The sequence below is a fragment of the Barbus barbus genome (genome assembly GCF_936440315.1).
Source record: "Barbus barbus genome assembly, chromosome: 49".
NCBI lineage: Eukaryota > Metazoa > Chordata > Actinopteri > Cypriniformes > Cyprinidae > Barbus > Barbus barbus.
In genome coordinates this window covers 8141535-8159206 of record NC_136727.1, presented here as the reverse complement: position 1 = coordinate 8159206, position 17672 = coordinate 8141535, and the positions used below count along the sequence as shown (strand labels likewise).

At 37.7% G+C, this 17672-nt stretch overlaps 1 pseudogene across 1 annotated transcript in view; it reads left to right on the top strand.

The window, feature by feature from the left end:
* Nucleotides 1–17672, top strand: part of LOC306867262 (von Willebrand factor D and EGF domain-containing protein-like) — a 175087-nt pseudogene continuing 157415 nt past the window's right edge. The window contains exons 1-12 of the transcript in view: nucleotides 1–19; nucleotides 162–346; nucleotides 417–645; nucleotides 2060–2125; nucleotides 2212–2444; nucleotides 6053–6143; nucleotides 6344–6485; nucleotides 7552–7768; nucleotides 9871–9944; nucleotides 12875–13151; nucleotides 14326–14528; nucleotides 16221–17149. The product of the transcript in view is annotated as a von Willebrand factor D and EGF domain-containing protein-like (transcript). The remainder of the gene's footprint in view (nucleotides 20–161; nucleotides 347–416; nucleotides 646–2059; nucleotides 2126–2211; nucleotides 2445–6052; nucleotides 6144–6343; nucleotides 6486–7551; nucleotides 7769–9870; nucleotides 9945–12874; nucleotides 13152–14325; nucleotides 14529–16220; nucleotides 17150–17672) is intronic.

Below are 17672 nucleotides of genomic sequence, written 5' to 3'. Positions count from 1 at the left end.
ATGACGTTTTCAAGCCACCGTAATGACAGTTTTCAACCTTCTCGCTCGCTGTCTTCTGAGAGCTGACCTTTGTCTTTGCCGAAAGATTGTTTTAAACTCTTTTATGAATATTAAAGATTGTAATTCAGTCTGTGGTTTGACTGTGTCCTTGGTTTTTCCAGCTCCAGAGTGCTATCCGGGTGGATACAGAGCACTGAGGAACGCATATCGTAGCGTTGATTTCGACTCCACCGAACTTCAGAACACAGCGATACAGGATCTGATCTGTGACCATTCGTTGCCGCCCGGATGGTACCGATTTTCCATAAACAACAAGCCTGCGGAGATGCCGACCCGCTGCGTTGAGGTAAGAAGTTGTCGATTAGTTCTGACTGGTTTTCAAACTGCAGTTTCTTGATTTCTGTTTCTTTTTGCAGATGAACCGTTGTGGGACACAGGCTCCAGTGTGGTTGTCTCTAAAGGACAGCTCTCCTCCGAGGCCCGGAGAGGTGAAGCAGCTCTCAGCTTGTGCCACTTGGCAATTCTTCCATGGAAGCACCAAAGACTGCTGCCTTTTCCGTATCCCAATTTTGGTCTGGAATTGTGGAGAGTTCCTGCTCTACTGCCTGCAGCCGACACAAGGTTGCATGGGATACTGTGCGGAAGGTAGAACAACATGACTCATTTTTGATGGTTTTCAAACACAGGAAAAAAGTACCAAGAATAAATTAAATGAAATCATGTGTAGGCCACATTTCATCCCCAAAAGGTTTAATATTAATAATTGTAATATATATTTTAATAAATGCTGGATTTTTATGAAAATAATTGTCATTACACACACACACACAAAGTAATGATCCTAAAAGCCTTTCATACTTCTGATTTTGGGGTGAGACTACAAAGTTGATGTTTGAAATGAAAAGACAGAATTAAATGTAATTGCAATTGATTTGCATCTTAGTGACATAATTCACCTGTAAGAGCCTATAAAACAGCGAGGCTTGCAACAGTAGAAGAAACAATGAAGGGTTTATTTCTGGCCCATTTAATAGCACATCTATAGATGTTCCCTGCACAACAGCCCAGTGAGAAACTGCCATCTAATTTGTCGGGGGTGATCAATATTTCACTTTCTTTGGCTGCGTTTCCTCTCTGACTTTCTCAAACATCTCCTAGATCCATATAAATGACTGTATCATCAACCGTGTGTAAGAGTATTTGGGTCATTTTTAGTTTAGGATCAATTTTGGGTGACTGAAGTTCTGCAGGCGAGCACATCAGATTACTGGATTCTGAATGTAGCAATATTTCATGGATTTATGACACTTCCGTGACGGCTTCAGGAAGAAGGAAACTGTTTAGGTTTTAGAGTTTTGGCACGGCATGAAAGTCAGGGCTTTCCACTGCACTATGCACTATTTAAGTCAGACTGATCCTCTTACACAAAGGTAAGGTCTAAATGATTTAATAAATAATTAAGTCTGTCTGTCTGTCTGTCTCTCTCTCTGTCTGTCTCTCTATCCATCCATCCATCCATCCATCCATCCATCCATCCATCCATCCATCCATCCATCCATCCATCCATCCATCCATCCATCCATCCATCCATCCATCCATCCATCCATCCATCCATCCATCCATCCATCCATCCATCCATCCATCCATCCATCCATCCATCCATCCATCCATCCATCCATCCATCCATCCATCCATCCATCCAAAAAGTATAAACAGGTAATGTGGAGCATAAAATAATTGTTTTATTCAATGAAAACAACGTCCTTCATGCATGATTTTTGCAAAAAGGCATGAAAAATAAATAATTTGTTTAAAAAGCACATTTATATCTTCAATTTTATTTATGTATGAATTTATACTGCGAAAGTATAAACAAAGTGTTTTACATCATTGGTTAACTGGTCATCTAGAAAAAATATCTAAATATATACATATTTTTTCTTTTTAAATATGTTTAATTGTTAAAATGTTAAATAAAAATCATTTATTGATTTATTTATTAAATTAAAGTATAAAAGGAAGTTTAATGACTATGTTGTTGCTTGTTTTGTTTCATTAGTGGCTTCACCATACATGCCTAAATCATGCCCACCTGGAGAAACCAAAGTAAATGGCTTATGTAAGGGTAAGTTTTTGCTTTTTTAGTTCTATATTTATTTAATTTATTAAATCTCTGTATTTCTATTTCATCTCATTACTTTTTCTGTGAAGCAAATGTCCCCTCACTGCCCTCAAAACCTGTGATGACCCCAGAGCTAGTCGGCAGCAGCGTCCACCTCCGCTGCTCCTTCTCTGGGGTGACGTCCATGTGGTCTGTTGGGTATCAGGTGGTGTGGGCCAGATACTCCTCCAACACCATGAAGGTAGAGATCAGACGAGACACGACCATGAGACTCTACTCACTGGTTGAGATGGACGGAGTTCACTTCAGACTGGGAGAAACGGTAAAGAGACTATTGTAGAATGTGATTTTAAAGTAAAATTAAATTTAGAAAGTCTAATTTTGCTTAGGATTTGTTGAGAATGATAAAAAGGGATACAATTGTTTAGTAAATTGCTGTAAAAGTTCCAGTGTTATTCAAATACATTTTAGCCTGGTTAGCCCCGCCCACAGTGAAATCTCATTGGTCTAAAATCCTGCTGCGCATATCTGCATATTAAACATCAAACATGTTTTGATTTGATGTGAGTTTGTCGCTTCATGCAAAATTTCTGTTTGAAGTCAAGACAATAATAATTTTTTCCATTATTGTTTCCATTAACGTGGTGAATTAAATTTTTACATTTATTTATATATATATATATATATATATATATATATATATATATATATATATATATATATATATATACTCAAGAAAACATCATGTTTGCTAACCACTGGTGAATTAAAACGTCACATGACTTTTTTGACGGACATAGTGTATAGTGCGTGCATTGTACACGTGCGTGTCTTTTTATCGAATTATAATATTTCCTTCACAAGTGAGCGTATACGTTTTTATGCACATTTTGGAACATTTATTTGCATCTTTTATAATTTTTCACTGCAATATACCAAAATTTGTAAAAGAAATAAAATAAAATAAAAATAAATAAATAAATACACCATTTAATATGTAGAGTCAACGACAATCAATGTAAAGTCAATTACAATCAAACTATGTATTTTTCAGGAGTGATAGAAGTTAAGCTAAGAAGTTCAGCACTTTTAGAGTTTCATCCCTCTATCTGATGTGAGCATAAGTATTGGAACAGTTGCCTCGCAGGTCTTTCTAAGTGATCAGCTGTGTCCTGTTGCATTAATTCTTCAGATATTAAAAGCAGGGAATGTGTCGTATCAGTTATATCCATTATTTCTGTATTCTGAATCTTGCATTCCATGATGGCACACACAAACCAGGATGAAGACGAGAGAGCTGACTTTGAGAGAAAAGCAAGCAATTCGGATGCTAAAAGAGGAAGTCAGTTAGAGCTCTATCAAAAACAAAGGGCATGGAGAAATCAAGAGTTTGGAAACCAGCAATGACCTGATCGGCTGAGAAAACAACAATAGTTGATGACAGACAAATCATAAAAGCTGTGAAAATGAATCCTAAAAGACATGTCTGTAAAATCACCAACAACTTCCAGAAAGCTGGGGTGATGCTCTGACAATCTACTGTCCTCAGGAGACTTTGACACAGAATTACAGATGCTACACAGCAAGATGCAAACCTCTGACCAGCACCAAAAATAGAAAGGCAAGATTAGAGTTTGCAAAAAAGAACAAAGGTGAGCCAGAAGAGTTTTGGAACTGTGTTTATGGACCGATGAGACAAAGATGAACCTTTATCTAAGTGATGGGAAAGCAAAAATGTGGAGAAAAAAAGGGAACTGCAATGGTCCCAAGCTACAGCCTCATCCGTAAAGCATGGTGGAGGTGGTGTCATGGCATGGGCATGCATGGCTGCCTCTGGAACAGGCCCTCTCAACTTTACTGATGACTTAATGTATGATGACAATAGCAGAATGAATTTGGAAGGGTACAAAACCATCTTGCCTACCAATATTGAAGAAAATGCCTCCAGATTCATTGGGAAGTGCTTCATATTGCATCAGGACAATGACCCAAAACACCCTGCCAGTTCAGTCATGGAATTTATAAGGGCAAAGAAATGGAAAGTCTTAGATTGCTCAAGTCAATCTCCAGATTTCACCAGCTGGAAAGGAGAGTAAAGGCAGAAAATCCCCAAAACAAGCAACAATTGGAATTGGCTGCATTAAAGGCTGGGAAAAGCATTTCAAAGGATGAGACCAAGAGTCTGCTGATGTCTATGGGTCACAGACTCACTGCTGTGATTGTGCGCAAGGGATCTGCAACTAAATAATAGCTTTTAATCTTTTATATCTGCCTTATGTTCAACTGTCCCAATACTTATGCTCACATCAATGAGTGGGATGAACTCTAAAAGTGCTGTTCTTTTTTATTTGGTAAAACATGTACGTGTTGAAATGGCTAATAATAAAATGTGTAATACTTATGGAGGGCACTGTATGTATGTATATATATATATATATATATATATATATATATATATATATATGATAGAAATATATAAATTTTATATAAATCTTAAAGCACTATCAATGTCATTGTGATTTTTTTTCCTCTGGCGGAATGCGCACCAGACAGCCATTAAACTCTCCTCTCTGACTAAGAAAGGAAAGGGTTCGTTGAGGGTAGTCTTCATGTCATGGGGTAGTCATGATGCTCTTTGACCTCTAATGTGCGTTTAAAAAGTGTTTCAGCGTAAGTGAGACCGGGTCAAGAAAGAGGAAAGGTCAAATCGAAGCCACATGTGTATACAAACCGTAAATAACACAGAAGCGGAATACTAAGGAGTTTTCTCTTTAAGTTTGATTCTAATTTGTCAAATTTTAAGGAAGTTTGAATCTTGGAGTTTAAGATGTGCTGTGCTACCTGCAGTCATAAAAAACCCATGTGTTTGTAGATCACAGAGGCCCCTGTTTGTGGAACACCATCGTTCTGGTTTGGGTTGTGAGGTTCCCACATGTGTCACAGCTGGACTTAGTCAAACACAAACACAAGCACACTTTGAGCTCTCTGTAATTCCCATATACAGGCAAAACAGACCTGAAAATCCTTCATACACACACAAAAAGACGTTCAAACAAAGATAGTTAATTTCAGTGCTATATTTGGCTTTAAATGCCATGTAATAATGTAGTCTGTTAAATACATTAATGCTTTATGAAATACATTTTAGATTTTTAGGTTTTAATTCTCATCTTTGTTTTTTTTGTTTTTTTTAATGGTTCCTTGTAGACTGTAGTTGTTTCTGAAATAAATAAATAAATAAAACAAATACAATTAATTTAAATAAAACAAAATATTAATTTAGTTTTCTTTTTTCTTTTGAGTTTATTATTCCCATATATGAATAAAATATATAAAAATAAGTAATGTAACATTTTATTTTAATTATTTACTGTTCAAGTAAAAAAAATAAAAAAAATAATTGTTCATTGCAATAAAATTGTACAAAAGTTCATTATATATTTTATTTTTATTATTCAAATTGTATATGAATTGTTTGTTTGTTTTGTTTTGTATTATTATTACTCTTATTTTTTTAATTTAATTTTGATTTATTATTTATTATTAAAGTAATAAGTAAGATAAAGTGTTCCTAGCAATAAAATTATGTATTACATTTCTGGCCTCCCAGGTTTTATTTTTTTTTATTAATCTTTTTTTGTTTAGTAATTAATGATTCCTATTATTATTATTATTATTATTATTATTATTATTAGTAGTAGTAGTAGTAGTAGTAGGATTTAATAATTAATATTTTTAATATTTTTATTAATGAAAAAAAATATTATTTAAATTTTTTGATATTTTAAATATTGAAATTATGTTTTATTAAACTGATTAACAAAAAATAAAGCATTCCCTGCGATAAAAGTGTACCATTACTGATTTGTATAGTTTCTATCTCTTAGCTCAATCAGCATGACCTTCATGACAGTCTGGTTTGATTGACAGTTTTCCTGCAGCGTGTCCACCTTCCTGTTAAACTCCTCCAGCTTGCAGTCGGCGTCTAAAGAAAGCGCTGGGTTTTTTTGCGGGAATTAAGGTAAATCCTGTTACATCTAATTCTTCATAATTATGATGGATCATGTGTCATGCACGCCTGAAGCAATAATTACAGGCTAAATAAATACACATTGCAGCATTGCAAATATTATGTTGCATAATTACCCATATCTAACAGAGCTGTATGATGGTGTTTGATTTAGACTGGCTTCGGCCAACCATCCAACACTTTTGCTGTAGTTTGATCCAGATGTCCTGTACATCCGCGAGGATGCTAAAAAGCATGTTTTGGCTGTACACAGCACAGTCCCTATTCCCTGCCATGGGTTTGAGTACAACCGCCGCTGCAAAGTGACTCTTGCTCTGAGCGTACATGAATCAGGTGTGTGTGTATTAGTGTGTGAGTCACTGAAAAACTCGTTGGGAATTGTCAGTGTTGGAAATGGTAACCATTTTTCCCCCATTATTTTTGTTATTTTCAATTTTAAATGTATGCGTTTTGTTTAATAAGTAAAGTTTTAATGGTTCCTGTCATAAACTATTTATCTGTTTTTTATGGTTCATTTTCACATTCATATATATATATATATATATATATATATATATATATATATATATATATACACACAAAGAGAGAGAGAGAGTTATTATTATTATTATTATTATTATTAATTTGCTAACTCAAGTACTCTTATTATTATTATTATTTACTATTTAGAATTTTAAACATGATTTCTACACTTTTTGTTTATTTGTTTGTAAATGTTTATTTTATCAATTGCATTTTTATACATTTTATTTATAATTTTGTTGTTTATTAATTATTTATCTATGCATTTTTATTTGTTTTAAAAGTTTTAAATTCAGATATATTTGTTTTTTATTTGCCAACTCAAGTTCTCTGATCGCTTCTGTGAAAAATTGTTCCGAAGCCAATCTTTCAGATTTTATTTTTTATTTTTTTAATTCATCTAATTTTTATTTGCTAAATCAAGTGCTCTGATCTCTTATGCGAAAACAAATAATTGTAACGAAGTATTTCAGTATTATTTTTATTTACAATTTATATATAATTATTTTTTATTATTTTTAAACATGCTTTTTATTCTATTTTGTTTTTATTTATTTTATTTATACATTTTATTGTATTTTATTGTACAGTTTTTAAACTTGTAAATATCTCAAGCTAATTTTTCACTTTTAATTTGTATGGTTTTTTTTTTAAACTGTGAATATTCTTTCTTCTTCTGAATACTGATACAATCTGTATTTGTGTTCATAAAATGTCTTTCTAATCTTATCTTACGCTTTTATGTAGCTTTGGTAAAATGCTTTGAATGTGACTGCATGTGCATGAATTGTTCTTTTCCTCTCAAGAACATTGTCTTTGAGTTTTTTCTTTTCGTTTGAGGCTGTATCCACTGATAATCTCTGCCTGAATGTCTCAGACGATGTAGTCGTGGAGGTTTCAAACGTGGCTTATCATCCTGCTCGGTCGAGCTCCTGTCCCAGCCCTGTCGAAACAGCGTCTGTGCTCAGGGTACTGTGACTCTCAGCGCTGTTACTGATTTCACCCGGGATGGGAACCGGGTCAGCTTCCTCTCCACTCAGCCCGCCGAAGGCAGCCCTCGCCTCTGGAGAGGTTACAACCCTCCTGCACTGAAGGTTAGCCAAACATTAGCATGCATTTCAAATTTAATATCAGTTGCTTGATTGGTTTTGTACTTAATTAATATATGTAATTTGATAAGTGCTCTTTGAAATTGCCTTCAGGACAATGAAGTGCTTAAGATTAGAATATATTTTCATGATAATGTTTTAAAGGCGAATGTCTTGCTCTTTTACAATTTGACCCACCCTGTTGAACTTCAGTGTGCCCTGGTGGTACACTGACATTAACCAATCATAATAAAGGTTACTTGAATATAAAAGTTTATTAACTTGACTACATTTGCAACCATGTTAATATTTATTTATTCTTTTAAATTTTTATTAAGAATTTTCCATTTTATTTAAGAAAATCACATAAATCAAGGTTTTATTATTAGACTATTGTTTTCAGAATATTTTCAGACACATTTGTCTAACAGGGTTGAAACAAAAAGAAAACCTTGCATCAAATAAGTAGAAAGTAAAGAAGAAAATAAAACAGCCCATGTAAAATTTTGAGAGACAGTTTGACAGACATTTTTTGAGCATTTTCTTTTTTTCTCTCTCTCTGTTGTATGGACTAGTAGAGTTCAGCAACGGTTAGATTTCAAGATTCAAGAGATTCAAGAGTTTTATTTGTCACATACACAATTATACAGAGTATAACCAGCAGTGAAATGTAGGTCAGGTCCGCTCCAAGGACAGTGCAATTATAAAGAATACAAATATTAAGAAGAAGTACAAACATAAAATAAAATAAAAGATAAGATAAAATAAGATAAGATAAGATAAAAAAATATAAATATAAATGTGCAGGTCAGTATGTTGTTGACAAATAGTAATGAGAGGAATGTGCAAAAAATAATGTGCAAAAAGTTGTACAGGGTATTTGAATAGCAGCAATATGAGGTAGAGAAAAATTATGAAGCTTATTGATATGATATGTACATGGAGAAAAATTATGAATAGCTTATTGATATGGTGATATTTACATGGAGTCAAGTGATATTATGACACAGAGTTAGAGTTTAGGAGCCTGATGGCCTGGGGGAAGAAGCTCCTCCTAAGTCTCTCAGTTTTTGCCATCAGGCTACGGAAGCGCTTATCAGATGGAAGCAAAGTGAATAGACGGTTACCAGGGTGATTTGAGTCCTTGAAGATTTTAACAGCTCTATTTTTGCAGCGTTTGAGATAGATGTCCTGCAGAGAGGGGAGAGCAGACCCTGAGATGCGCTCAGCTAAGCGCACAACTCTCTGTAGTGCTTTGCAGTCCTGATTGGAGCTGTTTCCATACCACACTGAGATGCACTGAGTCAATACACTTTCTATGGTCCCTGAATAGAAAGTTTTCAGGATTGCTGGTGAGACCCTGAATTTCCTCAGCTGTCGCAGATGGTACAGTCTTTGCCTGGCTTTCTTAACCTGTGTTTGGATGTGTGTAGTCCAAGTCAGGTTCTCGGAGATGTTTACACCGAGGTACTTGAAGCTACTCACCCTCTCCACAGGGGTCCCACTGATCCTGAGAGATCCTGTTATTTTTTCGTAACACTCCAGGTTTGAAATATACTGTGACTCGGCCTTGCAGCCCTCATAATTGACCCCTGCTGAAAGGAAGAAAGAGCCTCTAATAAGGCCGACACTGAAAGGACAGACAAGAATGTGGTAATTCAGAAGGAAAGAAACGTAAACACACATAAACCGCCAGTCTTCTTAAATAATGTGTCACCGCCGGCCCCAGACCACCATCTGTGTTATCTGTAAACATGAAAGCTGCTCAGTGCCCTTTAATAATGGGAAGAGACTGTACTCTTCTGCATTATAATTAGACAAGAGCCAGCATAGCTCCGCAGTTATTATCCCTATCAATGGCATCTAAATTGTGAAAAGTTGATTCCCAGAGATGGTTTCGCTACTTTATTATGAGTCATTTTTCTGTGTAAGTAATAGATAAATTTGTAGTGCAAATAGCTTCCAGAATGAATGATTCATTACCAATTACTTGAATGAATGAATGAATGAATGAATGAATGAATGAAAGATGCATTTATATAGGCTTTTATTGTGTATTACCGTACACCCAAAGCACTTTACACTCATGAAATTTTTTCTGAATGCAGATCACAGTTCAAGATGTTCCAACGGAGACCTGTTACTCCCTAACTGACCCTCATGTCATTACATTTGATGGCAGGTAAAATATTTTTTATTTATTTATTGGCATTTTCAATGGACAATATGAATTTTTCTAGAAAGCCTGTGATTAACAAGTTATGTGAGTTTTACATGGCAGATGCTTAAATGGTACATTTTGAGGTAATGAGGCACAAACATAAAGGTCACTTTGGATTTCAGTGAGGTACAGATTTAACACTTGTAGACCTAAATTCACTTTGATGGTAGGTAAAACATATACAAGTTAATGACAGTTAATGAAGTGCAGAGTAGAACTGTTTCAGCAGCTCCTGTGGCAGGTTGAACTTCCTCAGCTGGCAAAGGAAGTACAACCTCTGCTGGGCCTTTTTGACAATAGAGTCAATGTGAATGTCCCACTTCAGGTCCTGAGAGATGGTGCTGCCCAGGAATCTGAATGACTCCACTGCAGTCACAGTGCTGTTCATGATGATGAGTGGGGGGAGTGCAGGAGGGTTTCTCCTGAAGTCCACGATCATCTCCACAGTTTTGAGCGTGTTAAGCTCCAGGTTGTTAAGACTGAACCAGACAGCAAGCTCCTTAACCTCCTGTCTGTAAGCAGACTCGTCACCGTCCTGGATGAGGCCGATCAGTGTGGTGTCATCTGCAAACTTCAGGAGCTTGACAGAGGGGTCTTTAGATGTGCAGTCATTGGTGTACAGAGAGAAGAGCAATGGGGAGAGAACACAGCCTTGAGGAGCTCCAGTGCTGATCGTAGGGGTGCTGGATGTGTATTTTCCCAGCCTCACTAGCTGCTACCTGTCTTTCATGAAGCTGTTATTTCACTGACAGACAGAGGTGGGGACAGAGAGCTGAGTTAGTTTGAACAGGAGGAGGTCTGGAATGATAGTGTTAAAGGCCGAGCTGAAGTCCACAAACAGGATCCTCACATAAGTCCCTGGTCTGTCCAGATGCTGCAGGATGAAGTGCAGTCCCATGTTGACTGCATCATCCACAAACCTGATTGCTCTGTAGGCAAACTGCAGGGGGTCCAGTGATGTCCTTCAGATAAGCCAAAACCAGTTTTTCAAATGACTTCATGACCACAGATGTTAGAGCCACAGGTCTGTAGTCGTTAAGTCCTGTTATCTTGTGTTCCTCTGGGACGGGGATGATGGTGGAGCGTTTGAAGCATGAGGGGACTTTACACAGCTCCAGTGATCTGTTGAAGATCTGTGTGAAGATGGGGGCCAGCTGGCCAGCACAGGATTTCAGACAGCCTTCCCTTTCCTTCCAGCCTTCCTTCTCTTGTTCTTTTTGAAGGCCTGGTGCACGTCATCTTCTCTTATCTGCAGTTCAGGTGTGGGGGAGAGGGGGGTTGCAGGAGGTGTGAATGGTGTTTTTTCAAACCTGCAGTAGAACTCATTCAGATCGTCTGCCAGTTGTTGATTCTCCACAGTGCTGGGTGTCTTGTAATTGGTGATGTCTTTCAGACCTTTCCACTTTGCTGGTGCTTTTTCTATTTGCATGTGTTTTCTGAAGTTGCAGCGCGTTGAGCTCTCTCGGCCAATGTACTGAAGGCTTTCTATTTCATTCTTTGGCATTTGAAAAGGACGGTTTAAATGTTCTAGATCGCCTGTGATTATTTTGACATAAGTTATGTGACTTTTATGCCCAGGTACATTTTCAGGGTACGAGCCAGAAACATAAAAGTCACTTTGGATTTTAGATTTGTGTGGTACAGATTTATCACTTATACTCTTCTTTTGATTTAAGGGTAGGTAAAAAAGTTGTTTTGGAAGCTTAACTGGTAAAGCCTAACACCTCCAAGGTTGTGGGTTTGATTCCCAAAACTGAGCACAAGGAATTTACTGAAGACTTAAGTTGTGTGACTTTTACATGGCAGATTCTCAAATGGTACATTTTCAGGTAATGAGGCACAAACATAAAGGTTACTTTGGATTTCAGATTTGTGTGGCACAGATATATCATTTGTACTCTTAAATTTGATTTGATGGCAAGTAAAATATGTACAAGTTGATAGACAATATTTTTTTTTTCGCCGTTGTTGTTGTTTTTTGGAGCTCATCTGGTAAAGCGTTGCGCGAACAATGAACAACGAACAATGCCAAGGACGTGGGTTCAATTCCCAAGTAGCACAAATAATTTACTGAAGGCTTTTTATTTCTTTATTTGGCATTTGCAAAGGACAATTTGAATGTTCTAGATTGCCTGTGATTATTTCGACATAAGTTATGTGACTTTTACATGACATATGCTCAAATGCTACTTTTTCAGGTAATGAGGCAGAAACGTAAAGGTCACTTTGGATTTCAGATTTGTGTGGCGCAGATTTATCACTTGTACTCTTTGAATTTGGCTCAGAAGGAGGGATCTTCATGAAAGTGTACAGGAACTGTCCTCATTAGTGGATTGTCCTTGACAGACGCCGGCCCTGTGCCACAGTTTCCTCCAGTATAGAAGCACACATGGCCCGGATGGACAATAGATATGGATTTAAACACACACTATAGTGAGATGTATTGAGCAATGTGTGTTTACAGCAATGTCAACGCACAGAGCAATAACTGCAAAGTGTCACGGTTACCATCAAAGTAAATGATACTGAAACTGTCCTTTGAAAATTACTGCCTTGGTTTCTCTCCCTCAATTTCTTGCTTTTGTTCTATCTTACAGTTGTTTTTAAAAAGACTCTTTCTTCCTGCCTCTCCTCCACTTTGCCATTAAGTTCAAGTAGTCCTCTGAGAAGTTGTATTCAGCTGTCTAGTCTTTAAAGGTTGTTTATAGAGTGCACACAGTGGTTTCTAAATTTCATTTATTTGAATCACCTTGACTTTTAGCACAGCAAAATGGAACTCGGAAAAGATAACTATCAGTCTGTGTACCTCTTTCTGTGTATCTTAATTAATTACATTTCATTCATTTTAAAATTTATATCTATTAATCTTATTATAACCCTATTTCACTCAGGCACTACGAGAACCAGCAAACAGGCACATTTTTGCTTTATAAGAGCACAAAGCGCGTATTCAAGGTCCATACGAGGCAATGGGATTGTGGGAGTCGACATTACTCTGTGGCGTGTACCTGTGGAGTGGCGGCTCGAGAGGGCAACGAGGTTGTGACCTTTGACATGTGCAATGGGCAGCTGCAGGAAACACGTCCGCACTTGTCCGTCAAAGCCTTGAGACCATCCGTGACCAATCAGATCAAGATCCACGAGACGCATCAAGGGAAGAAAGTCACGGTACAGTTACAATCCAGTGCTGTGGTAACTAATAATTATTAATTAATATGGATAGGTTTTAAAAATAAGGCTTGGTTTTAAAAATGAGAAATTGGGAATGGCCTGAGCCTGAGGCTTATTAATTTCACTTATGGTGTCAAAGGGCCTTTACATTTGTCAAAAAAATAACTTTTGAGTTACTTTTTGTCACCTGGGCTGGGTTTGTTTATTTGTCTTTTTTTTATTTAAAAAAGCACACACAAATTTAATGTAATACATTACTTTCTATAAAAAGTAACTAAGTAACGCAATTAGTTACTTTCTTTCATGGAGTAATGCAATATTATAATGCATGACTCTTAAAAGTAACTTTCCTCAACACTGCTTACAATGTAAAATACATTGGATTTGACTGAATACACGATAGACCACATGATACCACGTTGACATGCAAACTCAGGAAATTTCAGTCATGCTCGCTGTGAAATGTATGCAGTTCAAGTTTCAATTTCTTGGCGAAATTGTTTGAAAAGTAAACACATACCTCATCTGTTTGGAAAAGAGGCTTTTTTTTCCCTGCAAAAAGATTTTAAAGCGCTCGGTCTCCACAGACCATTGGTATGTCAGTGCAGCAGATGTTGTCATTGTTGCATTGTGACACAGTTTGAATGAGCAAGTGTTTTGTGATGGCTAAATTTATCTAGATTTGTAATATTCTGATGCAGACTCGTGACAAATTGCCACTAATGTCCTCATAACCAGCTGGCAGGGAAATGGGATCTTTTACTAGCATGTGCATTTAGTTTATGATTGAAGTTGGAGCTGAAGTTTAGTTTAGGAAATTGATGAAGTAATGATTTCAGATGTTGGATAGACCCAGTGAATTCATGGACAGACAGTGAAAAACAAATATTTGTATGTATATAAATTAATAATATATTATAAATAATAATTTTGTCAAATATTAAAAATGTATATATATGAATAATAATTAGAAATAGAAATGAACAGGTTTTTCTCTTTGTATATGTTTTTCTCCATCGTTTTTTTTTAATGCATAATATGACATTTTAATAAAAATTTGTACTTGACACTATCCAAACACTTGCCTTGCATATTTAAAGGTCAGCATGATGATTTAATGTTTAACATTAATTATCTAAGAATTTAGGTGATTTTCATTTGACCCCTGCAGATCGTTTTTGCCTCAGGGGCGTTTGTGCGAGCAGACGTCAGTGATTGGGGAATGAGTCTGTCAGTCAGGGCTCCAAGTCAGGACTTTAATGCCACCAGAGTCCTGTGTGGGTTATTTGACCGGAACAGCCACAACGACCTCCATCATCTTGCAGGCACACGCTACCGTGACAAAGACCTAGAGGAATTCATTCAGGGGTGGAGGTAAGAAATGCTTTTTCAATGTCTATGTAGTCTATATTTCACTAGAAACAATATATGGCACTTAATTTCTCTTTAGGAAGAGACAGCAGCAGCCCTACTCTCCTCTCAGGATCAGTGGGACCCCTGTGGAGAGGGTGAGTAGCTTCAAGTACCTCGGCGTAAACATCTCCGAGAACCTGACTTGGACTACACACATCCAATCACAGGTTAAGAAAGCCAGGCAAAGACTGTACCATCTGCGACAGCTGAGGAAATTCAGGGTCTCACCAGCAATCCTGAAAACTTTCTATTCAGGGACCATAGAAAGTGTATTGACTCAGTGCATCTCAGTGTGGTATGGAAACAGCTCCAATCAGGACTGCAAAGCACTACAGAGAGTTGTGCGCTTAGCTGAGCGCATCTCAGGGTCTGCTCTCCCCTCTCTGCAGGACATCTACCTCAAACGCTGCAAAAGTAGAGCTGTTAAAATCTTCAAGGACTCTAATCACCCTGGTAACTGTCTATTCACTTTGCTTCCATCTGGTAAGCGCTTCCGTAGCCTGATGGCAAAAACTGAGAGACTTAGGAGGAGCTTCTTCCCCCAGGCCATCAGGCTCCTAAACTCTAAACTCTAACTCTGTGTCATAATATCACTTGACTCCATGTAATATCACCATATCAACAAGTTATTAATAATTTTTTCTCCATGTAAATATCATATATCAATAAGCTATTCATAATTTTTCTCTACCTCATATTGCTGCTATTCAAATACCCTGTACAACTTTTTGCACATTATTTTTTGCGCATTCCTCTCATTACTATTTGTCAACAACATACTGACCTACACATTTATATTTATATTTTTTATCCTATCTTATCTTATTTTATCTTATCTTTTATTTTATGTTTGTACTTCTTCTTAATATTTGTATACTTTATAATTGCACTGTCCTTGGAGCGGACCTGACCTACATTTCACTGCTGGTTATACTCTGTATAATTGTATATGTGACAAATAAAACTCTTGAATCTTGAATCTTGAATCTTGAATTGAACTATTGAGTTTAAGACTGGTAATAAATCTAGTCAGAATCAAAGCTGTCATGAGGTGTGCCACTAAGGTCCTCCATTCCTGGACTAAGGTCCAGGAATGGAGGTGTGCCACTCCATTCCTGGGGTGTCCTGCAGACTTTATTACCAATCCCAATTTAACCCACCTTTCTGTAATTTGCAATTAATTCTGAACACCTTAATTAGCTTGCTCGGGTGTGTTCGGTTAGGGTAAGTTTTAAACACAGGAAGGACACTGGCCCCACAAGACTGGAGTTGAAGTGCCCTTCTCCAAGGTATACCTGTATATTTAACTAATGGTCCTGGTCAGAAATATGGATCTGTTATGCAGGTAAGAACTATGAAAATGTTCAGATATATGTACAAAAATTGCCACACATTTACAAGCTGCAAACTTCCAAAAGATGCCAAATAAGTAGGAGACTTGGATAGCAGTTCAGTTTCAGATTAAAGTTTGCATCACCATTTAACCTTGATTTGCTCGTTTTAATGTCAAATATAATTAAAGCAGAGGAAAGTCGCTAATCTAATGGGCTAACCTTTCTCAAACTCTAAATCCTCTCTTGACGCAGTGCTTGAGGGCTTAATTCAAAGGCTGATTTGAGACAGTCATATTTTTGTTTTATTTCTCCGTGTCAGGATCACGCCTGGGGAGAGCCTGTTTGACAGCATACCACCTGCCGTGGATGAGGAGATAAAGTGGAATTTCTGTGCTTGTCAAAAGGGATACAGCCTGTCCCTCCATTCAGCACGTGCATCCGAAGGCCTATTAAACCTGCCTCCAATCTCTCGCTGCCTATCTAACGACGACACATATTACACATCCTTGTTCCCTTTCAAAGATGCCACTACCGAGTACGCCGTTAAACCTGTCTCCACCCGTAACGTCCAGAAGCGGGAGGCGTGGGCTGAAGTGTCAGAATTAGGTGTTAAACTGAAGTCTCAAGTGTCCCAAGGTCTGGCAGAGAACTCTCCTTCTATAGAGGAGTTAGAATTAGACTCATTTAAAGTTGGTGCTCCTCGCCTGAATGAATCTAAGGTGCCCTTACCAAGCACAGGTGGAAGACAACCCCTTGACTTTTTGCCCGTTTACACCGTCCAGGCCCTAAGCCAGACTGACCTCCAAAGTTTCGCCTACTTCTTTCCAGATGACCACCGCTCTTCCAGCCGCCAAGCTGCCCACCCTTCCTGGCCGATACCAAGTGGCCTCACTTCTGCCAAAGCTTTGGAGGTCTGCCAACTGGCCTTGGCGAACTCAACCGTGGGCACAGTATGCAAGAGTCTGCTGGGCCGGCGCCTGGAAGAAGCTGTGGATCTCTGCATCCTGGATCTTCAGTTGAAAGATGATTTGGCCTGGGAGGACGCCCTTGTGCCCTTCTTGGAGAGCGAATGTGAACGGAAGTGGTTGGAGAACCGGACCCAGCGTACTCGGGAAGCTTCTAGACCGTTGGCGGATATCGCAACAGCCCTACGTTGTCCGAATTTCTGCAATGGGAATGGGGAATGTGTAGAGTGGGGATGTCAGTGCTATCCGGGCTACAGCTTTTACGACTGCAGTCTCACTATCAGTAAGTGATCGTTTTGACATATATCTGTTGCTTCAAATGTGATCCACAGGGATCCTCGATGATCAGAAACACTCTAAGCTGAACTTATGGCAAAATAGCTATTAATAAGAAGCCATATGGGGTACTACAACATGTTTTGTGTGACAAGCCTGCAGGGGGCTGTGAGATTTGAACAGGGAACATAGTTGAGGATCAAAGTTATCTTTGAGGCTTTGTTCGGATGACTGCGGAAGGTCCACTTTTGTTCTCACCTTCTCTGGACATGATGGAGTCATTGAACGTTTTCTACATAAGATGTGTGGTCTGAGAGGAGATTTATTGATCAGAGGTTATTCATTCATATCTCAAATTACTTTTTCATGTCTCTTTTAAGAATCTAAGATGTGTCTGCTAAAGTTGAAACACAAGTGAGACAATTGTTAATTGTATTCATTGAACTGTTGAGTTTAAGATGGGTAATAAATCTAGTCAGAACCACAGCTATCATGAAGTGGGCCACTTAGGTCCTCTAAGACTCTTCAAT